This window comes from Falco rusticolus, chromosome 17 (genome assembly GCF_015220075.1).
Source record: "Falco rusticolus isolate bFalRus1 chromosome 17, bFalRus1.pri, whole genome shotgun sequence".
Taxonomy (NCBI): Eukaryota; Metazoa; Chordata; class Aves; order Falconiformes; family Falconidae; genus Falco; species Falco rusticolus.
The window spans coordinates 6,430,017-6,455,783 of record NC_051203.1 but is presented as its reverse complement, the minus strand read 5'-3'; the positions used below and the strand labels follow the sequence as shown (position 1 = coordinate 6,455,783).

Sequence of the window (25,767 nt, the reverse complement as noted above, 5' to 3'; positions counted from 1 at the left end):
GTAATTCTTTCACTTCAGGAGCTTTGGACAATCCATACTGTCAATATTTGCCACTTTATCTAGTTTGATTACATCCTTTAATATTTTTCCAAAAGATCCACCGGTTTAAACAAAGTTCACTACAACTGAATGCTTTACAAGGTTCAGATTTTTTTCCCCAGTTTTTTCAGTATTTGGTTTCTTCTACAATTATTGACTTAGTCCAAAAATGGATGAGTATCCCATGCACGTTTATGAACATACTCACACATCTGTGCAAATATAAATACCTTTACTTATTCACATGCAATGAAAGTGCCTACATGTTCTCCAAGCACCTTTATTAATACCAAAGGTACTTGCAAGAGAACAAACACTGGCTACGGGTCTCTTATCTCCAGCAACTGTAGTTCCTGAATTCAGAATCTTTCACATTACTACCCCCAAAACATTTCTGTAAAGCCAAGTAAAACTATTAGTCTGACTTTATGGGAGGGAAGAGAGACAGGAGAGATGGTATGGGGACAGACAGACAGCTGCTCCTCTTCCTCTGTTCTGAGCTATCTTTATCTGGAAGCCGTGCATCTGCAAAACACAGCTCCATGCCACGAAAACCAACAACCCTGAGTCCTCTGAGTAACAAACATGAGTAAAATGGCATTAAAAAACAAAACAGAAAAAAAAACCCAACCAGGGTAATCTTTGCTGCAAAACCAGATACAACGGTGGGGGTGTGTGTGTGTGTGTGTGTGTGTGTATGTGTTAGTTTTTCTTTAAAGATGCAAATGACTGCCTTTATGGTCAAGAGAAACAGACCTCGGTGCTTTCCTGTTGGCACAAATTTGTTCCTGACTGGCCCCTTTGTGCCATTCATCCCCAGGGCGAGCAGGGAGCCAAGGCACAGCCCGTGCAGAATAACCCTGTGAACACAAGAGCTCTGTTGTCAGAACAACATTAGTATGAGCCGACGCGCTCCGTGGTAGCCAGAGCTCCGAGCGGAGCGGGCTGGAGGTACGCACAGGCCATGGGCCATCTCTGAGACGTGCCGACAGGAGGAAACAGGAGCCCGGTGGCACAGAACGGAGGGGCGGTGAGAAGGGGGGCTGGGCTGACCACCTTCTGCTTTGGAGAAGAACTCATCTTCTGAAAATAATCCTGACTTTGTATAACACTTTTAAGGAGCAAGCTTGCTGCTTTCATGATGATAACTGATGAAACTGCTTGGTGGGAGGGAGGAGATGAGCATCATTACCTTTTCTAGTAAGACAGCCCTGTTAAGGGAACTCCTTCCCATTGGGAAAACTTTGCTGCTCTGGAACACCCAACCCCGTGTGTGAGAGCAGCCCTGATACCCAGGCAGCGCAGGGGCGGAGGGGAGCAGAGGACGGCTGTCGGGATGGACGGCTGTCGGGACCTTCACCACTGCAACACGTTGGCCCCTGCTCTGAACCGACCACAGCCCCATCGGCATCCGGGGCGCCCGGGCACCCACGCCAACATGGTCCCACTCCGCAGGCTTTCGTCCCAGAGTCTTCTCTTTTGGGCTGTCAGCAAATATGACACACAGATACAAACCAGCAAGGACTGCTTTTGGCAGCTTACATTAAAAGAAAGATGAGGTAAAATGGATTGAACTAAAATAAGGAATGAGGTGACAGAAGGGGCTTTGTCTGATGAAAGGATTTCAAACTGGGATGTCTGACAGCCTTTGTTAATCATCATCTACAAACAGGAAAAAGCTTTCATTTGGTTCACACCACTATTTTGTTCCTACTTTTGCCTAAAAATTCACCTGAAGATTTCTGTGAACGGGGCTATGAGCTCGTACAGATGGAAAGGGAACACGCTTCACCCCAAGGTCCAGCTGCCCTCCTTGCGGCCACGCTGCACAGCCATGTCCAAATGGGTCTGGGGACACACTCCTGCTGTGGGGTCCTCACCTCTGTTTGCATCCTTAGGAGAACCAGGGTATCGCTGGACGTCTCTGTATTAGAAACCAGATTGCAGAAATTAACTCTGTTGAAAACCTTTGCTCTCCAGAAGAGGAAGACTTCTGTGTAACAGAAAGCTTACGGTGCAACCCAGAAGTATTTTTGGAGCAATAATAGTATCTGCTATCAGAGTTAATTCTGTCTGTCTTTGGCTAACTTACTTAGCCTGAAGGAAACCAGATAAGAGGAGTTTTGTTTTGAACGTGTCTCCACCCAGAGCTAAGGGAAACTTTTCTGCTGACGGACGGCTCCTGCCCACGTACCGACCGGCACCCACCAGTGCTCCCCAAGGCTGCACGTGAAGGACGTGGTACACAGGGTCCAGCTTTGCCACAAGTTTTCATACGGTTCAAGCCACCGGTCTCTTCTGACCCGTTGCTGAGCTTCAGCCCTAGCCCTCTGGGTCACATCCAGGTGTAACCTGGAAAAGGCTGGATTCATCACCCTCCAGGCAAAGGGAGCGAACCTCACTCTTCTTGCTTATCCTAAAGGGCTGGTCTTTGAGTTAAACTTTACAATATAAAAACTTGCAAAGTGCATTTCTAAAACTCACACATTCAATAAAACCCCCTTATACGAATTAGCCCAAACCTTACAGTATGCTCATACTGCAAAAAAGATCTTTTTCCACTTGTTTTGAAGTGGGCAAAGCCTGGTAAATGCTCCTAATTGCTTGTTGTGGTCCTTATATTTTGTGCTGGCTTATACCACATTTTAGTTATATTTTCATGTGAGCGCTTTTATATTACGATGACAGTAATTATGGCTTAATGGAAGGTGCCTTTTTCGTGGGTTTGGGAGAGCACAACATCATACACATGTGTTTCCAAACAAATGATGCTGGCTGTTACCCCCAGCGTTTCTATGCAGACCTGATGCCTCTCTATCACCACGCACCATCTGCACAAGGAATGGCGAGCACAGGAGATGGTGAGACCAGATGATACAAATGGAGGATTTCAAGGATTTTCCAGGCCTGGTCCTGGTGCTGATCTGCCCCCCGGACAGGGAGATCTGCCCCGGTAGCCATCCTAGTCCCATCACTAACTCTCTGAAACAGCAATGTCATTTTTCATCCCCAACCTATTCAAGAGGATCGCCGTCTGCCCTGCCACCCTCTGAAGGAGGGATAGCTGCCTCCACTGTGGCACTGGCAGAAGTGCTCTAAGCTAGTTCTCTGATTCTTCTAATTAATATTTCCGTAATAAGATTTTCACTAGTGAGAGAATTCACATTAAAAGGCTTTTCTTGTCCAATATTCCTTCTCATTTTTCTTCCTTGTCTGTTATTAACATCTGTTGAACAAAACTGACAACAACAGGGGATCCATTACTGTCATTCCAGGGGCGCACCATCAGTCCAGATGCTTCACAGGGTAAAACCAAAAATATTCCTCTCATGTTCGAAAGGGAGGGAGTCAAACACTAAGTAGATACCCTTTATCACTAAAAACATTATTTTTTTATGGAAACTATGTGAGATCTGGTTATTCAACTTATTAGTACGTTTTGTACTTTCCCCCTTTGGGCGTCTCTCTTTATTTGTTTTTCTGTTGTTTATAGTCAAACCATATTATCTCATTGCATCACTCAGTCATCGCGTTAGCTGGCACCAGTCCAGCTTTATTCAGCAAGCATATTAATCTTGACAATGCACCTGGGGTTTCACTCATTCTTCCTTTGGCTTTTAATAGACATGTCCCCATGCACTCAATTTATTACCTTGTTTATATCAAAGAGCGAACTGAAGAGCTGTGCACCCGAGTAAATCACCTCAATTATCAAACTCGGCTACTTGACCAAAGGTTTTAAAACACTGTAAAGTTATACTTAAACCTCCACACTCAACGACATGAAGAGATCTTAGTTAGCAGCCCATAACACATACCTACCCCAGAGAGGCAATGTGCTTGTATGAGTTTATGTGCTTTTTTGGTTAGCAATCCTTTAAAAGTTCTTTGAGTAAGCAGCTGTTCCAGGTAAGGAAGAATAAAGCAGCGTGAGTAACGTAACAGAGGAAAGATGTGCTCAAGCTAAGAACCCCCCATCCATGGTTGACTGTTCAAATACTGGCACCCCAGGAACCGTAGCTCCTGGCTTTCAGTGTCCCAAGTTAAGGCGGATTTGACTAGAATATAGAAGTACTTCAGACATCTGAAAAATAAATAACAAAGCAAGTAGTTTATCACAGATGTGTTAGCAAAAATGAACAAAACAAGGTATGTAATGACTGAGAGAAAGATAAGCAATCCTGACAAGCCCAGCCTGATACTTTCTGTACTTCTCCAATGCCTTATGAGTCTCTTGGTTCTGAGAATTCAACCAGAAATCTAAAAATCATTAGCTTTATTCTAAGTTTTTTTCCCTGGTATTTCCATTTCTAGTCCAATTAGCAACACCTCAACAACAATTTCTCCCTCCTGGCATTTCAAATCCTTACAGGAAGGCTGTCTGCTTTTCAGCAGGAGATGTAGCTCTGATGTGAGCAGAAGCCTGAACACCCAGGGATGCTGCAGAGTGAGGTCTGGCTGGAGTCAGGCATCGCTGACACCAGAGAGCATCCATGCTCATCGAAATCACGAGGGAGACGCCGAACTTAATTCATATAGAGCCAGGTGCCCCTGGAAACAGAAGATCAAACCAGTGGGCAAGCTCAGAATTAATGCGGTTATTAATGAGTATTGGAGCAAGAAGCTGCCTGAATAGATGAATATGCTGAGAAAATCTGAACTATTGCAATGACAAACAGCAGCAGAGGTTGCAGGCTACCGAGGGTGTCAGCAACCAACAGAACCATTTGCTGTGTACTTAGGACACCTCCAGAAACACCCTCTTCTGCTTTCTGTCAATGTTTAGACTCACTGGGCATCGCCTCCTCCTTCTGTTAACACTGAGAGCCCAGCTGTGGAACTGAAACAGCCATGTTTACCGGTGCCTTCTCTGAATAAGCAGCAAGCTTTCTTTCCCATACATATTTGCATTTCTACAAAATTTTCTGTTTGGGTGGGCACAAGTTGATTTTCCTCACTTCTCTGCAGGGTAACGTACCTCCTCCCAAAGTTTCCCTGTGTTGAGACAGTGAAGCCGATCAAGACACCATTATCCGACCAGACACAACAGTTGCACCAGGAGAGATGCTAACTGTTTTAACATCATTCCCTGATCTGCTGTAATTTGTACAGGGGGACAGGGTGAGGGTTGCAGAGTTATGACTACTCTCATTTAAGACCACGATTACCTTAACGGACCACTTTCAAAAGGCTCTTTCTCAGTCCCGGCTGTTTGTTAATGATCACTTCATCATCGTCATCTCAGGCAACCTATCCAAGCTGGCAAATATTTGGGTTGATAACTACGAAGTAAATTCAAGATTTTGCATCTCCTGCTCCGGCGAGGGTGCTGAGACTGACACCAGTGCAAGCTGATTTTCTCATTTTGCATTTGCAGACGAGCTGTTGTCTTTATCCCAACCGAAAGGCACCGCTGCCCAGGCCCTGCACTCAGAGAGCACCCACCGCCCCTGCGCACGCTTAACCCCCCCGCAGCCCAGTTAAAGGCTTTCCTGAATTTTAGACCAGGCTCTGATTCAAAGCAGGCTGCAGAGGGAAAAAGAGTCTTTCTGACATGTTCTGAGCAATTTTACTGTTGCTTTTTTCCTCTCCCATTCAGCGGAGGAATTGTTCCACTTCACTCCAAAGGGATGTCATTAATTCAGGTGTCTGTGCTATAAATGTGTATTTTGCTGATATGTTGTGTGTCATTCACAGCAAAGTCTCTCCTATCTCACAGTTCTGCAGCACAACAACTATCACAGTTTGGAGCCAATGCACCATTGAGGAAAATAATTATCCAAAAAGTAATTAAATTAATTGACCAGGGAAGTGATTCTGTGAGGCTGTGGGGATAATTAAAACTAACACATGTTTTGATGCATTTATAGCATAAATGCTCAGGGCCACAACGTTAACTGGCCTTTTCAGCTCCATCCTTCACCCAGTGCAGCCATCCTGGCAGCTGCCTCCCTGCCCACCGGTGCAAACTGGAGTAATAAATATGTATAATGCACTTTGTTCTTAATGATATTCATGTGAATGGGACCCACATTCTTGAGGCTCAAGAGGAACACGACTGAGATTTGTAATATCATAAAGGCAAAAGAGAAGGTCGACGCAGAACTGTTATTCACCAAATCCCTTAAAAATAGAACTCATTGAAGCTAGCAGGGAGGATGTTGAAACGGATAAAAGGAAAGGTTCATGAATTGTCTGGTTTTCGTTCAGTTTTCAGAGCAGGTAGTGAACTGGAAACTGCTGCCAGGGGAGGCTGTGAAGCTAAAGCACAAAAAGGGGAATTAGGTGGATTCATGGACAACAGGTCTGTAAACAGATACTAATAGCAGCAGGCAGGGATGTGCCCCTGACACCTGGGGATTACGGGAAAGAAAGAATTTTCTACCTCATCTACTTCTGGCCCTGGGTCCGTGGTGTCCCCTTGCTCTGCTCTGCATGGGGAGACCCGGGGCAGCCCTGGTGGTCCTGTGCCATGGGCTGCCACATGCCGGAGATGTCCCACTGCTCCTGGATGCCCCCCGGCGAGGTGGCCCTGGGGGGACAGCTGTGCCCCCCGGCTCCGGGGAGGGCCAAAGGCGCATGCTCAGAGGGCCACAGAGATGCCACGACCTGCTGAAAGCCAGTTTGCTTGTACGTATTTGAAAAATACCTTGAAAGAACAAACATCATCTGAGCAGGAGACAGATGGGTGGACAGTCTTAATTAACTGTTTCTTCTGGCATATTTTTAATTATTTGGTTGATATTTCTGCAGTCCATTACAAACTTCATTAAATTTACTTGCCTCACAGGCATTTCTACCTCTTACAATCGGCCTCATTCCTGTCAAAGATAAATTGCTTAATGGGATAAGTTGATCCTACAACAAATGGAGCTTGCTTTGAACTTGTGTTGCGAAGCACTACAACGCTACGCACCAGGCAGAAGGTTTCTCTGTTGTTTATCTTTGTAGTGATATGGCATGAAATAAAAACAGGTGCCACTTTGCTACCTGAGCTGCATTCATCAGACTGTACAGAGATTAAAAAATACTAGTCAAGTCAAATGAACAAAACAAACTAAACTAGAACGCTTAATAAAAGACTTTCAGTTCTTTGATGTCTGTATTTAGTATTGATGTGTTGCAGCTACCCAGACATTTTCCAAACTTAGTACTTTCCGCTAGAACAAAGCAAGCTCCACTGTTTAATTGTTTTAAACCACCTCTTGATGGTTTACCAGATCCTTTAATTCATATTTTTGAGAAACAGCTGACAATAGTTTCCACGTTCTATACCTATCGCGACGTTACAGCCTCCTAACATCTCTCTGCTTCCATCACCCCTCCTCCAAATGATGAAGATGCCCCGGTACAGGGCAATACCTCATCACCCTCATGGAGCCAGAAGGTGCCTCAGGGCAGCTCCCAGTCCCACTGGTTTATGACGCTGCCCTGTGTCTTGGTAAGTTGCTTTTCATTATGTGAATCATGCCACTGAAATCAGACCGATGGGACTCTTTAGTATTATGTCATGGTTGGAGAAACCAGAATCTATTCTATAATTACAGTAACTATAATGCTTTAATGTTGATGTGGGTGTAATCTCTTAATTAACACATACTTTAAAAAGCGCTTAATGCTTATGACAAAAAGCACTGAAACTTAATGCACTAACTCAATAACAGCATAACCTACTTTCTTCCAAATAAGAAAGCAGGGAATTATTAGACATCAATGCATCATTCGCTAATGAGTTGTAATTCTGTAGTAATTTACCTACTGGTTGATGAGAAATGAGAGATTTCCAAAATATGTTAGAGTGTGGTTCCAGAAAACTAGTTCAACATCAGGAAAAAAGAAGTTATTAAATTTTTCTCCATAGTGCACCTGGAATAATTAATTAGTTGGCAGACCGCAAAGCATCCATTGCAGGGCTCAGGCAAACCGGGATTGCACGCGGAGGCGAGGGGCAGAGCCGGCCGTGTGCGTGTGCTCCCCGAAGTGGGCATTGTGCTGTGTCCACATGCTGCCCTTCCCTTGGGTCTCAAAAGCTATGACCCTAGAAATCTGTTCCCTGTAACTCCCAGTTATTAACAGAATTGTTGCTGTTACTCTGGCCTTTTTAAAAATAAACACTATGAATCTACTGTAACATCAGAAAGGCTTAGGGAATTTTCTCTGCAAAATCCACGATGGAAAGGTATTATTTTTTAATGAAAAGACATGGTTCAGATGGCACTGCCTCCCTCTTATTGCTGTAACAGTTGCAATCATGTATTTCACATTCTCCTAATGCATACTCATGAGTTATTTCTGGAAAGACATAGCATATTTACTAATAACAGAGAAAAAAAAATCACAAAAATCTGATTTCCTCAAGAGATAAGCCCCTGGGCTTAGGGCTGGTCGCTGTGGACAGAGCAACGCACCAGCCTTGCAGCAAGGATCCCTCCTCCCGGACTCACGCTGCAGCGCCCGCGCAGGGCATACACCCTGGCTGGTCCGACAATTAACACCTCCAAGGGATGGAAGTGCCAACGGACACTCAGGAAAGCAGCGTGATGTGTTCAAAGACCCTGAAATTACTTTGAAACCTGAAGGTCCATTTTCAGAAGTGACATTATAAAACGCCAGCAGAGCCGCTCCTGCTCCAGGGGAGAGCCCCGGCTACTTCTTCTGGTTTAGCCAGTGGAAGAACATACTGTATCAGCCCTATGGACAGTCGATGTGCATATACAGCACGATTTCTAAAATATGTACTTAAATTCTCAAGGTTCATAGCTTTCAGAAGAAAGCTCTGACTTCTTTACCGCCTGCTACAGATGTTTCCACAGCAGTAACACAGTGCTGGTGCTGCTCAGACTCCTAAAGCATTTCCATGTTTAGGTAGGAGGGTATTTATGCAAATTCTATGTACTAGTCTCATATGTGTCTAAGTATGGGCTATGGCTCAAAAGCCCTATCAACACCACCCTTATTTAATAAAAAAACCCACCACCCAACTTATTTTCCAATAAAGTGTGAAACATCTGCTTAAAAACCACCACCCAACTTATTTTCCAATAAAGTGTGAAACATCTGCTGGAGATATTTGAGGGACTGTAGAACTACAGATGCAGAATGTCAAAAGGATCTACGCAGTAACTGAAACACCTACTTCAAAATACAGATTTCAAGCAGGTCAGACTATATGCATGTTTTTCTGCTTGTTATTTGCTACTTTTAATACACTTCCTTGTCATCCCAGCTTACGCTGAAGCACAGATCGCTATTTCCAGGGGGTTTGAAGCACTGGTGGTGCACTGGGAGAGAACTCCCTGGTGCTGCCAGGGTTTCAGGTGCTCCTCTTGTACGTCACGCGATGGTTTGAACGTTCACTGCTTTATGTTTCAGCGTCTAATTTTAGATCCCTTGAACCACACCGGGTTTCTGTCTTTGGGAAAGGACTGTCATCACATTAAAATACTGCACATTATATTGAGTCTGTCATAACTCAGAAACATATATCAAGGAGAAGTGTCAAAATGTTAATTTCAGGAATAAGATTAGTAATTTGTCTATTATATGTCCCCTTTTTGTTTTGCCAATTGCTATAGACTCAGCTTCATCTCTCACTTTTGAAGGGAACTGATGTTTGACTTTTTTCAAGATCTGCCTTATTATATTCTCTGCAAAGCAAATCTGAGTTTTGCGATTGCATATTTTCTGTCAAATATTTCTCCTTTAACATGGCAAATTAATTCCACATCTTCCCTGCTTTTGAAACTGCCTTGAAAATTGTGTGTTTTCTATGAGCTCAGTTGTGACAAAATGTTAAATGAAAGTAACAGAAAATATCTTCAACACAAATGAATTAAACTAAATCTTAAAGCAGCTTGCTTGAGCGAGAAGGCACAGACGTTCTCCCCACTGCCTTCTTTCAAACACTTCAGAAAACACAGTTATGGGGACATGCTGGAGGACACAGTTTTCTTAAAAGAAAAAGGGGTGTGGGGGGAAAAGCCAAAGCAAGCCAGGATGGAGCTCTGTGTACATCAAGCTACAAACTGCCCTGAGAGCAATGAAGAAGCCTGTGCTGCTGGAGCTCTTCTTAATGATACCATAAACGCAGACGCCGCTGCTGGCAGCACAGAGGTGTTGGTGCAGCGAGAGCCCTGTCCAGGACGTCCCACCCAGACCCCAGCTGAGCCCCTCGTCTGGCTGCTTCCAGCCCGACAGGGCTCATCTGCATTTGTCCACCTCTTACACTCCCAAACATCTTTGGAGGTGGAAATGCAAGCAGCATTAAGACTGTCAGCTTGAGAGAAATGGCAAAAAGCAATTAAAGATTAGAATAAACAAACAGGAGGCAACTGAAAGAGCTGAATATGAAAAACAACTTACTGCTTTAACTGCAGCAAAGTTAAGCACCTGCCCTATTCTTGATGTTTTGCTTTTTTCCCTAGAGCATTTTCCCATGAAACGCTGTAATCCCAACAGTCCATGACACAGAAGAGCCAGGGCTACCAAGAGGAGGAATCAGGCAAATCAGCGTCTCATGAATAAGAAGTGGGATGCTGAGAGGTCTTGGGGTAGAAAGAGCAGCAGAAAAGCAAAGATGACATTCCTCACAGTTAGTGGAAGTGTTTTACTCTGCCGAAACTTGAAATAACCAAGAAGAAAGAGCTTACATAAAAGGATTCAGAATAGCTGCAACATCAGGAGAAAAAGTAGTGCAAGAGACATGTGTTATTGTTGCCCGAGACTGTGAAGTATTTTTGTCCATGCACCCAGAGCTAAGCACCTACTTCCATACATTAAAACCTAGATGAGACGTACCCGCATGAAGGAGCTAATGATCTTTCCACACCACTTGCTTCATTTGTCACCACAGCAGCGGGGGAAAAGTCCCACAAAAACCCCCAAACACACAAGACCCTTCCTCTAAATCTCAGCTTCTCTACTGGCTTGGCATGCTCCTGCCTGGTGTAAGCCGAAGGGATAACTGGGCTTTGTCTCAGCTCAGACTCCAGTTTTGTGTCCGATACGTCAATTTCTTGCAAGGGACATTTATGCCAAAGAACAAACGCTGACAACTGCAAGCATCGGCGCTGGGAACAGTGCCGTGCCGATCACAGTGAGCTCCCGACAGCCCCCAAGCCACCAGCGGAAACCCCTCCAGGTGCCGGCCCCATTCCACCCAGCCGGGGGCCGTGCCCCCCGGTCAGCCCCCGGGCTGCCAGCACCGCAGCAGCAGGCGGGGAAGATGGCACAAGCATTTTAAGCAGGCTGAAAAATCATCCGCGGCCCATCTACCTAAGACTCTCTACCCCCTTCCCTCCATTTTTCATCATCTCCCTGCTCCAGTTTTCCCTGCAGAGCCCAGCTTTGTTCCAGGAAAGGCAACACCAAGCTTGCTGCTCAGCAGCAAAAGCACCAGGTTAGATCAGGAAGATTTCATTATTTTTTAATACTACGCCTCCCACCTGCCCCTTGGCAAATGGGCACCCAGGGTTGTGCATGCCAAGGACGTGCCCTGGGAAGGAATGGGAGGGGATGGGAAGGTGGTCCTTCAGCCCCTCCTGGCAGCGGGGACGTGTGGTTCATCACCAGGATGGTGAGAAGGACCACGCTGCCTTTCCCCAGGGACGCTTTTCCCGTGGGAGTTTGGGAGCTCACACTGAGCCCCCTCTCCTTTTCCAGGAGGAATAAACTGCAGAGGGGAGAGCTGAGCCCTGCAGGGCTCCCAGCTGCCGACAGAGGCTCACCGTTTTATGCATCACCAGCAGTAATAAAGTGAGCGTGCAGGCCAAATTATTTCCTCACTTACATCTGTGCAACCCCATTACCCTTTAGTGCAGTCACACAGGCATAACCAAGGGCATAATGTGAAGGCGGCGCACCCGAACAAAGAATTGCTGCTGCTGCCTCGTCCTTAGCTGTGCCGCTCCGTCGAGTGCATCTTTAATGCAAAGCTCTGGCAAACTGATAGCCAACAGAGGAGAGACATAGGCAAGCTGCTGAGACAATAAAATTCAGCGCTGAATTAAAAAAAAACCCCACACCGTAGTTTCAGCTCAGGATTTGAAGTAGAAACAATCACGCTAATTGAGAAAACGTGTCCCAGGAAGGAGGCAGCTCTTCCACCTGCTCCCCAGGCAAAGCCTTCTGGAGGCACCACAGTTGCCACACAACAGTTGGACTCCCTCACAAGAAATTTCATAGAAAAGTACATAATCTTATAATCATTGCCTCTGTAAACAAGTCATAACATCTCGATTACAGTGAGGGTCCCCTGTGCTCTGGTAGTCTGTATATAATATTGCTAATTTAGAAAACAGAAGAGATTCTCTGAAGTTCAGAGACTTGCCCACCTCCCTCCAAGGAGAATCTAAATGGAGTTTTCTGCACTACCCATCTGTTCATTTTTAGACAACATGTATACTTTTTTCAAGATTAGACTGTTTTCCTCATCTTGATACAGATCTGTAGAGCTTTTGTAAGAACAATCCGGGACACGGACTCAAGCTGTAGTGAAAGATCCCCTGCACTGACAGAGCAGCCCTGGTTATTGCACAAGTATTTAAATAAGAAAGAAAAAAAAAGCAGACCAAAAATACCCATATTCCTTTTCGCAACTATGAGAATTATGGGCAACTCGTATGAGATTATCAAGGACATCAAGAAAACCCATTTTCCTTTAGGTACAGAAGGGGGTAAGCCTTAACACTGCCGCTCATTTGTTGGGGTAGCGGCTGCTGGCTCATTCCCACGTGCAGGGACCCAGGAAATCAGGGAATGCTACATCCCGGGGGGGAGCACCCCCTGCCTGGGAAGGGCCCGCACGCCACAGGGGAGATCAGGTCAGCTCCTGTTAGCTGGAACAGATGCTTGTGGCAGATTTCATGTGGCCCTTTTTGGTTTAGGAAAAGGATTCGTAATCTCTTCAATAAATGAATAGCAGCATCCTGGAGTAATTGCCTTTGTAAAGGGATGGATAGAAAAGGAAAAAAAGAGCAACTTGTTTCCCAAGTCTGGCAAGTGTAACTGTTGGGAGCAGATTTCAAGGAGAGAACAGAAACAACCCATTTGGGTGCTTTCAGCTTACTGCCATAAAGCAATTAGTGATCATTTTTTCATTTATTCACCTTCCAATGAAACAGGTCTGTGAACTTTTCTGCCACGGGCAACGTTCATAACAAATGGAAAAGAAAGCGACTGCAGGGCAGGGCAATAAGCGGCACCAGCCCTTGCCCTGCCCGGGCGCTGCGGAGCCCCACGCTGCAAGCTGCCCTCTGTGATTGTGCAGCACGTTGCAGCCACAGCAGGGAGCAAAGCTGCTCCGCGGCTGCCTGTGCCTGCCTTCAGCGAGGGAAAGATGCACGCTTGAAACACCAGGCAAGAAACTGCATCCTCGTAACCATCACCGAGATGGTCCCAGAAAGAAGGAAATACAAACTGGGAGGCTTATTTCATCCCGTTGGGTGGGATATGAAGACTTCTTTCAAGGGGAAGAATACGTGTACGTATAGCAATTGTAAAGCTCCCGGCAGCACCAGACACCCTGAGAAAGAGCCGCTGCAGTCACGTCAGGGACCCCGCTTCTCCCTTTCCACCCCGTTTTCAGAGATCCGAGTATAAGCAGCTGGTGACAATTCCAACCACAGCAAAAACTTCCATCTGAAAGATGGCAGGATTTGATTCTGAAAACTTCCCTGTCTCCTCCTGTCCTTTTTTCCCCAGAACAAGTATTTGAAAGCTGTGAAGCCCAAATTCAAAAGCAAGAGTCACCAAAGAGACTTTAAACAGGAATAATGAATAAACAACTTCTTTAACCTCAAGCTCATCCAGCACCTAGACACAACATGTCATTTTTCAAGCCCAAAATTTCAGACTCTGGGTACTGTACTTTCATCTTCCACCATGACAGCTTGAGCTTCTTAGAGCTTCTGCGTCCACGCTTTCTCCACAAGTGCGTAGGAGAACACTTTGATTACCATGTGGCAGGTGAGGGAGGACACGTTTCTCCCCAGGAAAGGAGGCAGGAGCCTGCTTTGTGCACACTTAGGGAGCCCCAGGTGAGTGCAAAGCCCCGGGAAGTGCCTCACTCACAAATCCACACCTGGGAAGCCTCAGCAGATGCACCAGCCACGGGGCAGCCACACAGCTCGCTGACACGCTGCTGCGCTGCAAGAGAGGTGCATCTCGCGGGGAGCTCGGCTCGGTGGTCACCGCTGGGTGCCACGGGCAAGGAGCAGAAGAGCATTAGGAGGTGTGGTGGACTCCTCTGCCAGGGGCACAGGAACAGCGGTGGAGAGGTTCTGCAGCAAGGAAGCAAATGCACTTTAAGTGAAGAGATGCCTTTTTGTGTGCATTAAGGTGGTGCATGAATGCCAAAGCTTTCCCTGTGCCTCCTCCTGTTTCTTCACCTCCAAATCCAAGACTGGATGGGCTAGCTGCTCACTCCCTCTGTCATTCCCTACCCTTCTCCATAGCAGAAAGGAGAAGATAGGAGTTGACAGTACCTAGATTATTTATAAGGATTAACTCCCACAGGGCTCCTCCTGATGCGCAGCAAACACTTGTTATTATGCTACCCCATCCTAGTGAAAACCACTCGATGCTGATGCAGTAATCAGTCGTCCGCAGAACAAAGTCCTTTAAAAAAAAAGACAGGAGGAGACCGGCTTGAAGCCCTAGCAGGCTCGAGCATATGAACAGCAAGGTAGCTCATGGTTCGGTTTCATTCCCCTGTGGCTCTCATTTCCTTTCCAGGTCCCATTCTAATAGACTAACAAGAGCAGAAGTAGGTGCTTCCTAATAATATTAGACCTCTTTTGGGAACAGACTGTCCCTCTGCACGGAGGATGCACCCAGAGCGTGAGCACATTCAAACAGGGATTTTGGGCTTTTCTATTGACCCTTCTTACAGGTTTTATCAGTATAATACCTTTTAAAGCCAGAGTAGATGTTTTAGCGTAACCATTGTAACCTTTCCAGAGGTTGAGTTAAGCTAAAATCTCGCAGCTGCAGGAAACACTGGGCACCTTATGTGAGTCATCCCATCAGCGGGCAGCCCCAGGCTGCCAATCCAAACACATTTTAAAAGCTAATCAGGGCCAAATGAGGTGGATAATTTGGTGGATATTCCCTGGACACTTCCTAACTCCTTGCTGCTTTTCACAAGGAATCGGGGTGTAAAGGGCAATGCGTTGGCTCAGCTGGTGTCATTGCTGGGCAGATCCCATGTATGGCAACGTTTGACCTTAGCTGCCAATTAGAGGCAGCCAAATGGCCCCTCAGCCGGGCTTTTCACAGCTGCGATAGTCGCTGGCCGGCACGTGGCTGTGCTAGACGTCGCCCTCCCGCCTGCTCCGGGCACGCAGAGTCCCCAGGCACTGGGGTCCTCGCCACAGCCACGTCAGGGGTACGGGACCGACATCATCAGCAGGTGAAAATTCGTGACCTGGGGCTCATGGGGTGATGCAACAGTATGCATCATTCTGGTTTGCATCGTTATGGTTCGGACGCACTGAAATCTCTGGAAACAAGGTATTGCGCTTTGCTACTGAGAGAAAAACCAGCTTTTCTTTCCAGAAATCAGCTCAACTTCCCTACCAGGGAGAGAAAAGAACTGTGCAGTTGTGCTCTCCCAGCTTGGGGAAGAAAATTCCATCAGGCCTGGCCTCACAGCACAGCATAAGCAAAGGGTTAGGATCATCTGCAAAGATCACAGCAGGGAGAGAACTTTACAGCACCCCGCAAATTGCAAGAAACACCATTAATGCTAAAACAATAACCCTCTGCACATACACACCCACACAATCCTGCCCAGCACTGTGCCACCGGGGGCTCAGCAGCTTCTGCATTCAGTCAGTGTAGGAGGGTTGAAGAAAGGGAAGCATGTTCTTTCCCGATGAAGAGAAAAACTCCAGCAGCCAAAGGAAAGACGTGAGCGCAGGCTGGTGAGCCCCACAGAGCACGGAGCAAGGGGCGCTATGCAGGCAATGGATCAGGCACCATTTCCAGCTACTGATCTGTTCCACGCTCTGGCTAATTACCACTATTTCACCTTGAATTTTAAGTTCCATTTAATTCAGTCTAAATTCCAGTGCAGATCTTTGAAAAGAAAGCAAGCAGGAGGCTGGGGACCCAGGGGAAGCGTGGCTAGGCACTGTGCAGGAGCAAACTTTTGCTCCTGGCTGGCTCGGCAGAGACGGGGCTCCCAAAGCAAAATGCACCCTCCCGAAACATCTCTGCGTTGGTACCCACAGCCCTTGTTCCCATAAGGCCCATCTCAACTGCAACGGTGAAACTGAGCTAGTAGGTGTTGGAGCAAGGTACCGACAGACAGAGCTCACGCCGGGTGTGCCGGCTCAGTGCAAGGACCAGCACATCTCCACCGCAGCCCACTTCGGCCCAGCTCCCGTTCCGCTCACCATTACAGCAGGAGATTGTCTGCCAAAAGCACATTTAGCACCGTGACTAATCTCTTCCCCTGATGGCTCTCAGCCCCACAAGGGAGTATCTCCAGGGGAGCGTTTCATCTTGTTACAGGCTTTTCTATGGAATAGATATGTGTGAAACCAAAGTAAAAATCTGAGCCATGGGTGCCTCATGAGCCAGGCAGCCTCGCTGTCTGTTAGGTGCTTGCATGGTTTGCTCTTCACTTGTGATTTCTTCTGCATTAGTAAGTCCAGTCCTGAGAAACACTACTTATCTAAATTATATTTTGGGCTTTATTTTTCCTGCTGTAGAAGGGTAAAAATCCAAAAGCATGCACAATGCTTAATATTTTCCCAAACTTTTATGTAAGAGCATCCAAGCAGACAATAAATGCCACAAATAATTCTTGTACTTCCAGAGAAAATCAATGTCCTTATCAACAGCAAGTGGTAGCTGCAGTTATGAATATTTAACTTACAATGTTTCTGTGAGGTTAGAAATGCCTTGCATACCCCCAGCCCAGCCCTGTAATAAACCCTATGGTCTTAGGGGATATTTTTTAATAAAAAGAAATAAAAAACATTAAAGCTAAGTCATTAAGAGCTGGAAGTAGTCATGAATGCCCATTGCAATCTGTGCAACCCATCAGTATAACATATCCGTAAGTTAGGGCCACTTCCTAATGTATTTCAAATTTATTTCTTTTTGTATGATAAAACCATAAAATGTTCTTTGCATTGCTAAATAAACAGCAAAGCAGTTCACTTTAGGATGATACCAGTACTCAAAAACTAAACCAAAGAATAAGCCAAAACCAAGGGCAGACCCATCTGTGCACGTTAAGTGCCGTTGTTATTGCCATAGCACATCCAGAAGAGCGAGGCACCGTGATTTTCCCGGATTTGGCATTACTGGATGCTGGAGGTGATGTAGGTATTCTCCAGGAGCACCAAACCCAAGACATCTGGCCAAATGTTTTGGCCAAAAGCCTTTGCTTTCTCTCTTTTGCCTTCTGGCCTTCAGTCTACATGGTTTAAGTTCTCTGAATCTTTTTTTTTTTTTTTTTTTTTAAGCATAACAAAGACTAAATACGTGATTAGAAGAGCCAAGCCAAGCCAGCCCAAGCCCTACATGGCTATGTGGCTCCTGGAGCGAAGGCACAAAGCCCCCCCAGCGCCCGAACCCCTGCTCATTCAGGCACTGCGCTCTTGGGAGCTTTCACTCTGTTCTTTTCTACTGGGCAGCCTGCTGGAAGTTTTCATTAGCTTTTTTTCCAATTAGATATTCTAGAACTGCCTGGCTGCTGGTGTTCCTCTCATCTCTCTACCTTGCCAGCTAAACCGTACAAGTTTACAGACAAACATTGAAAATAAACCAATGACAGCAACAACACATCCGATCACGCCTCCCCCAGGCTCAGAAAACTGTTTACAGCTCGTTCTAATGCAGTTCCGAAATGAAGGTTCCTGGCTTTATTTCCCCAAAATCTTTTAGAATCCTCTCAAATTTATAAAGTTATTAAAAATATTAAAGTTTGTCCTCTAGGAAATTATAGTAATTTGTAGCTACATCCAAATTTAAAAAAACAAGCCTAAGTGTATTTTTTCTTAGAAGATTACATCCTGAAAAATCTTCCCAAGAAGCTCCAGCAACAGAATGTTGGTATTGTGGGGATGAAGCCCAGGAGCCGGGGTGCATTCTGCTGCCAGGTTTGCAGGTGATGCGCCCCGTGGTCCAGCAGCGCTGCAGGAGGGGCAGAGCTGCGCTGCTCGGCGATGCACGCCAGCAACACGTATGCGCGTTGATAAACCTCTGTGCAGCTGAGCCCAAGGGCTGCGGGACCCAGCCCTGCAAACTTGTTGAGGTCCTGGGGTGAAAATACTTGATTGAGCTATTTTTGATGTTCTTCAGATGAGATCCTGGACTTTTTAAATAGGTGATACGATTTCTGGACGGATACTGACATTTTCAGTGGAGATCTCCCAAAGCCCTGCCCTTTGCTGGGTAGGAAGGGATGTGAATTATGGAAGTTGAATAAATACTCAATGTTAAAGCTTCCCTTAACTAAATGACTTGTATGCATAAATAACGTGGGGAGCTGTCAATAAAATCATCCACAAATTCTGTCAAATAGAAGAGTAATTATGGCTTCTGCTTGTTAGTAATAAACTGATACATTAGCTGAGCTTACACAAAACACAAACACCTTCTGATTTCATTGAAGATTAATGCTTATGTGCCAAATTACCAGACTCAACTTAATTGCTCTTTTTTTTCTTTGTTAAATGATAAGCAGCAGTGGTTCTGGTGACCTTGGATTTACATAGACCTTCAGTCACAGGAAAATCATCTGCTTTTATTTCCCACTCGGTAGCTTCTCTGGGGGCCGCAGCATCCCATGTCCCCTTCTGAGCTGGAGCTGCCCTGCAGAGCCCAGCTCTGGGGTTCATGCCCAACAGGACACACCCGAACCCACGGTCCCACAGAACTGTTTTTGCCTCTATGTGACAACCTAAACCTCCCGTTTTTATTTCTGTGAAGACGACATAGCTCCTTTTCTTTCCCCGTTTGTGTTTTGCCACAATACATTTGCAGAAGAAAAAATAATCACCCAGCTACTTCCCATCTCTATGGCAACGTCGCGCTCTGGCTCCAATTGATAAATACTTCACAAAACCCTCTTACTGCAGGTTAGTTGTTGCAAAAATTATACACTATCACTCACAAATAATTCCATAATATTTAACATGTTCTCTGGGTGAAGAGTAATGGCCTGATTTTAGCCCTCGTACATGTGAGCTCCCTTCATTTTGCCCGTGGTTTTCAGACAGCAGGGAAGTGCAGACACAGCTTAATCCATTTCTGCGTCCAAGCAGTGCATTTGCAGGCTTCTGCTCGATATCTCAGTAACTAAACGGCTTCACACGAGAACGCAGGACGGTGAGAGCATGAGATCCCACCTACAACCATTTGCAGACGGCCACTTAGAGAAAGCTGCTGTTGCACATCTGCCCGTTACCTGCTCCTCCCACCCCAACCCTTGCTCCATAAACCCACCTCTGCCAGTAAAGAGAGAAAAGAAATACAGGAATGTCCTCGCTCATCTCCCAAGGATAAAACCTGGGAAGGACTGAGCAGAGAAACCAGGGGAGAAGGGAAGGTTTCCACATTTGTGTTCTCCTTCACAAGCAAGGAAAGGGGCAGAACTGCCTTGCCCAGATGCCCTGGGTGTCCCTGGCCAAAGCTGCTGGCCTTCCTCCTCCTCCTTGTTGGCTCTTCTTCAGTGGAATCTGATTCTTTTAACTTCAGGCACACCGAGCCAGCAGGAGCTGTTGTCCCTGCTGGAAGGGCCCTCCAGGCAAAGTTCAAATGACCAATTAGTGTCCCTATGTACTTCTAAGCTGCTCTCCCAGTTTGCAAAGGCTGAGTCAGTAACCTTTAAAAATGCAAAGCTTATGGTGGGATGCTCGCAACCGCATCCTCAACACCACTGCCTGGTGGTGGGAAGGTGTTGCTGGGGTTCAACTGTCTCATTCTCTCTTATGCCACCGGTATTTCAGGACCTCCCCAGCACACAAACCAGGTCCTGACCTGGGCTGACCCGGCCAGATCCAGGCGCAGGGAGCACCCCGGCACATAACACTCCTTCGGACCAAGACTCCTGCTTGTTGCTGGTCCCTACGAGCCAGCGTGGCCTGGGTGCTTCAGCGGCCACATCAGCCCCTGCCTGTCACAGCCCTGGTAAAACGTCTCAGGAAGAACGTGGGATATTTGTGGACACTGAGCTTGGGATGCCTTTCGGGATGCCCAGGAGGTAACAGGCAACAAGCACTTGCTTCTGCAGCGACAAATGCCGTCAGACCACAGCGTTCAGCAAAGCGTTAGATCTGGATCTGAAGGCGTCCAGAGAAGGGAGTAGCTGGCCAGATTTTCCCAGTAGCTAATGAACCTCAAAGTTCAAAATTTCTACCTTGCTAATTGGATTTTTCTGGCTTCAGCTTAAAGCTACTGGGTCTTTTTGTACCCTTCTCTGAAGAAAGAGCCTTTCAGTACCTGGAGCTTCCTCCCTGTGAAGGTACTTATCCCACTGAAATTAAGTTACAAGCTTCTTTTTGATAAGATAAACAGACTGAGCTCCTTAAGTCTATCACTGTAAAATATTCTCTCCAGTGCTTAATCATTCTTTATTAATCTTTTCAGCTCAGTGACATGGCAGCAGAAAAGTAAAAAAAAAATAAAATAAAATAAAATCACCCTCAGGAAATAAGCAGAGAAAAAGAAAAAGCCCCACTACAGGAGATAAAGGGATATGCTTTCCGAGGGAGAGAATAGTCCAGGATTTCACAAAAGACACTGAAGTTGTTATACAACTGTAGTACAAAATTACTCCAAAGACTCACTGAGGTGCAGCACTGCTACCCCGCACGGGGAAGGGCGAAGCGAGCCGAGGGAAGCTGCCTAACGCCAGTCTGTGATAAAGGTACATCTTCTGTATTTCTTAAAGCGCCTGACACGCGGAGTTGGAGTCAGGCTGATAAGGTGGGTTGTCCTTTCAGTCAAGGATGTCAACACAGATTTCAACACATTCTTACAAAAACCCTTACAGATGCACATCAGACAGCGGAGGAAAAGGCAGATCTCTATCACAGCGCTTGTGGAACTGCATCAGGGACCACTTCAAAGATGAGTTTATAATAAACATAAACTAGGCTTAAATCAGGTGCTGCGAACCCGATAGCCGGGGCTTCTATACATGATATTTACTGGTTTACAGGTTTATTTGCAGTTGCAAGTCACCGAGCACTCCCAGGATAAACCAGACCCCTGAGATGACACCGAGATTTCCAGCCCTCACACACAGCTCATCCCCCTCCTCGGAACTGCCATGCCCGGCAGAGGGGCACCGTGCCCCCCGCGCACCCGCCAAGATGGGCACCGCCAAGCCAGAGCACCCCAGGAGGCCCCGGGGCACAGAGGGCAGCTCAGCACCCATCCCTGGGGCACAGAGGGCAGCAGCCTCGGCGTGCCGTAGGGGTGTCCCACCAGCTGAAACGTGATGGATTCATTTTGGTCCAAAAAGGTCACTGGTTTTGAACTTCTCATCACAAACTGGCACCCAATAGTTTCTCTGAGAGTGAAAATCGGGGCTGGTTCCACAGACAGAGACGTCTGTGGGACTGTGCAGATGCTGGATTAGGCCCACAGGGCGCATTGCGAGCTGAAGGCACTCCTTCACCTTCCCCTTGTTACCGGAGCCCTAGCCCACACAGAGAACTGCAAAATGCCCGGTCACCCCACACTCCCCCCATTTACACCTTCATTCCTGCTCGTTACCACACAGCAATCGTTGCTCTGCTATGACAGCGAGAATTAATGCTCTTTTTTGCGTATTTTCAGTTCAGTATAGAAATGATACTGGTCATCTTTTGTTATCTTCTAAAACTCCTTGCTCCTGACTTTAACAGCTGGCTATAGTTAACACTTGCAAATCTCATCTCGTTTTTAAAAAATGGTTCCGTTAAAGATGACACTGACAGTGTCATTTGTTATATTACTGACCCTTTCACTTTATTCACTTATAATTTAATTGTCAGTTAAATTTGATCAAATATGTCTGAAGTGAAGCCATTTGCACTAAAAATAATACATCTTCCCCCTTTTATTCCCTGTATTGTGGCAGGTGTTGCTTGGTAATTCAATCAGTGCCTGCCGAAAGCTGCTGTTTAATTAATAAGAAAATGGCTAACCATGTAAGTGAAAAAAACCAGGCATGGATGAAAACCCCTGATGAGAAACGATGGATTCTTGTTAAAATTCGGACATTCTCATTTACACTTTCGCTGGATTAAGAAGAACCAGGCCGTGGTGGAGATGACAGCGGTCGCAGAGGCACTGGGACTTGTGCTCCTGACACCTACGGACCAGCAGTGGCCACCGGCACAGGCTGCCGAGGCTCCCCTTACCCCAGCTCCTCCCCACAGAACGCTTGTGGCTGCAAAATGGTGATTAATGTTGCATTCATTTGGAAACGCAGCGTTTATAAAACAAAGAGAAATTCACTTGTAAACTCTCCGGCCTCGGCAGCCCATGTTGTCACAGACTTGGGAAAAATCCCACGCTGCCAGGGGGATGTTCTGAGAATGGCTGATGCTTCACAGCCTATGAATTGAAGAAACATATCCGAGTGATGAACTGGATATTTTTCCTGATTAGTATATTGTAATTAATCCTCTAAAGAATCCTTGCTTAGGAACTTTATTAAATCCCATTAAGACTAATGAATTGTTGTTGTTTCCTAATTATATAGTTGTTTCTAGTCTAATGAACTGTATATTAATAGACTTATAGAACAGACATTTTACTTTTAGGATGGAAATACTTTAAATAAGAGATATATATTCTTGCTAATAGCATCAGCTGTCAGCTACAGTCTCTTTTAATGAATCTATTGGAAAACACTGTCCTTTTGGATACAGATTTTCCTTATTTTGTTAGCTAAGGCAAACAACAAGCCAAAATGAAACACACTCTGATGTTTTATGTAAAGCAGATATTTTTGCTCCTGTTAATGCAATTTCTCATTACAAAACAAGATCACCAGGTCTCTACAACTGGCTGAATGTTTCTGACTCAAGCCATACCATAGAGGAAAAGCAGTACAGTGCAGGATGGCTGCCCCACTAGAGTTTTTTCCTTCACAAAATAAATCAACAACATGGCTGGTTTCCCAGCTGAAAAACCCATTTCAAAGGAGGTGCACGTGGTGACAACATCCACTTTCCCACCCCAAGACTTGGGGCCCACCAGCAACACACAAGCTGGAGGCAAACCCTCGTCGAGACACACACAGCACCAGCAGCGAGATAACTGTGATGAGCATCGCTGAAAAACGAGGCCGTACACAGCTTTCAGTGCCACGCTGAGGGACTAAAAAGCCCCAAGCGTTCTTTAGGTCAGTTTTGGTCACTAGCCTACAGCAGGCGAGATGCACACACCACTCAGTACACGTTTATTTTATTGTCCTCACTAAAAAACGCATCTCCAAGATACTTTGCAACCACTCAGTAGTTCTGCTGAATTTTCTCCTGCAGGAGCGAACTTGCTTTAAGGCTGGCATCTAACGCAAATAGTCCCGGGGCACTTCTGTGCCAGTTTGCCCCCAGAGCTCTTCAGCCCACGCAGATGACAGCATTACATGGGGGGTTGTGCTTCATTAATTCCCTTTCAGCCTCCCACGCGCACACGTCCTCCCACGAGCGACCCCAGGAGCCGCCTCCATTACCTGAACCAGCTGAAGCCGTCTGCGAGCGGAGCTGCTGCCGCACCTTGCAGAGGAGCTGGGAGCTTTGAAGCCCTACCGCAGGGTCAAAGTCGGCGTCCAGGGCTGGAATAAAGGACAAAGCGGTCAGAAATCCTGTCCTCGTCCTGGCCTTCTACGTCTGCTCCCTGATGAGCTGCCCTAGCACAGAGCCCCGGGAGCGCTCGGAGCTGGCAGCTGGCAGCAGCTGGCACGGTCAGCCCTACAGCTGGTTTTATCCAAAGAAGTAAACACAGTTTCTCTGCAAGTATCTCCTGAACTTTTCCTGAGGATATTTTGTAGGGCAAAATAGACATACTCTTAAAATAGGAGCTGCTTAAAAAGTAAGAATTGCTACTGCCTAAAAAAAAAAAAAAAGGTCATCATCTTGAATGCTAATAACATATAATCTTCAACACAGTGCAGCCACACCACAGATTAATTTCAGTACAGAGATTATGCTAATATACAAAAAAAGTTGTGATATTGAGTTAGATCAAAGATTTTTCATTTTAGTCACTGTCTTTGGCACCAGTCAGTAATGCCTGTTTCAAAGTAAAGTCAAAGGCCCCTATAATGCACTGAGTTAACAGTAATTATTACAGGGAAAGGCATAAAGTTTAGACCAGTGTCACTTGATCTGGATCTGACATCAGTTGCTTAAAGTAACGAGTATTTGATGAGGAATGACAAACTCCTCGTAAGGCCAGTGATGCTTCTTGCAAAGACTTGGAGCTTTTTTCCTTCCTAACCCGGGGACATAACTAGGCAGCAGGTCCTCACTTCACTGACGCGATACGAGCCACTGCAGTCGAGTCTAGAGTCAAGCTAATGCTTTTTATTTTTTATTTACACTACACTGAAGTTTAACCCCACTGAGATAACAGTTCAGGAGGCGGCGCAGGGCACGTTCCCGTGCTGTCGGAGGAAGCTGAAGCTTTCAGCATCCTTCTGCCACATCTAACTGGTGTTTACTCAAAAAGCTGTGAACCGTTCAAGCCTTCTGTACTCTGCCTAGGAGATGCAATCAAATGGGAAGGAAATCGTTTCCAGAAGCAAGCCATTATGGGTGTAAGACATAAAACTAGCAAAGGCTTTTAGGAGTGCTGCTCCAGCTGCCCTGGGATCCCCAGCCACTCAAGGACACCTAGCCGGGGACACGCTGGTGGGCTGCGCATCCTGGCCAGCCCACAGCAAAGCACCACGCTGCTGCAGCCCGGCCGAGCCCACAGCTCGTCAGCCATCGAATGCGACACCTCCCAGCCTCACCGCTGGCTCCAGGCTGCGCAGAGCTGCTCCCCCCGGCAGAAGGCCGGCAGCCCCCCCGTCACTGCCACCACTTGTCCTACCCTGCCTGCCCCGACAGCCCTGGCACGCTCAACAGCTCTGGCCGTTAGGGTAACTCTCTGGGGAGGGCACCACAGACTGTACTGCCAGGTACTGTATTTATGACCACCTGTTCCCTGCAGCAGAGCTGGGCACTCGGGGGGATGGGGAGAGGCTCTGGAAAGGGAGGGTGAACAGCAGCGCCTTCCCCACCGCCTAGCAGGCTGGCACCCAGCCACCCCCCCCCATACACATGGCAGAAACTCCCTTTCTACTCACTTTCCATAAGAGATGGATACGCTTAGCCTGAACAAGCACGTTATGGACAGAAACATTAAGCTTTATAGGTACACTATAGCTGAACGAATTAAGCTCGATAGTCTCTTGGGAGGCTGATATCCAACCAGACCCATACATCATCTCTTGCACTTTAACCACCTCCTCTCCCAGCAAAAAAAGCCCAGAGATTTTCCTCCTATTTCTAGAGCCTCCCAAAGGCACAGTAGCTCTTTCCCTTAACCTACTGTCATTGGGAAGGGAAAGCCAACCCTGTTATCCAGGTACCCCAGCCATAACTTCCAGTCAATTCTCTGCAGGTCCCCAGGGCAGCTGGGGGCTGGCAGCGACCCCTGCACTGCTGGCACAGACCCTGCCCCAGCCCCCCCAGTGGCCCAGCTCACTTTCTATTCAAGCCTACTTTG

The 25,767-nt window shown here is 46.5% G+C and overlaps 1 long non-coding RNA gene across 1 annotated transcript in view; it reads right to left on the bottom strand.

Annotated features, from left to right (window-relative positions):
* Positions 1-23,852, bottom strand: part of LOC119158626 — a 98,978-nt gene extending 75,126 nt beyond the window's left edge. Inside the window, exon 1 of the long non-coding RNA XR_005107921.1 lies at positions 23,726-23,852. This is a non-coding gene — a long non-coding RNA (uncharacterized LOC119158626). The remainder of the gene's footprint in view (positions 1-23,725) is intronic.
* Positions 23,853-25,767: the final 1,915 nt, after the last annotated feature.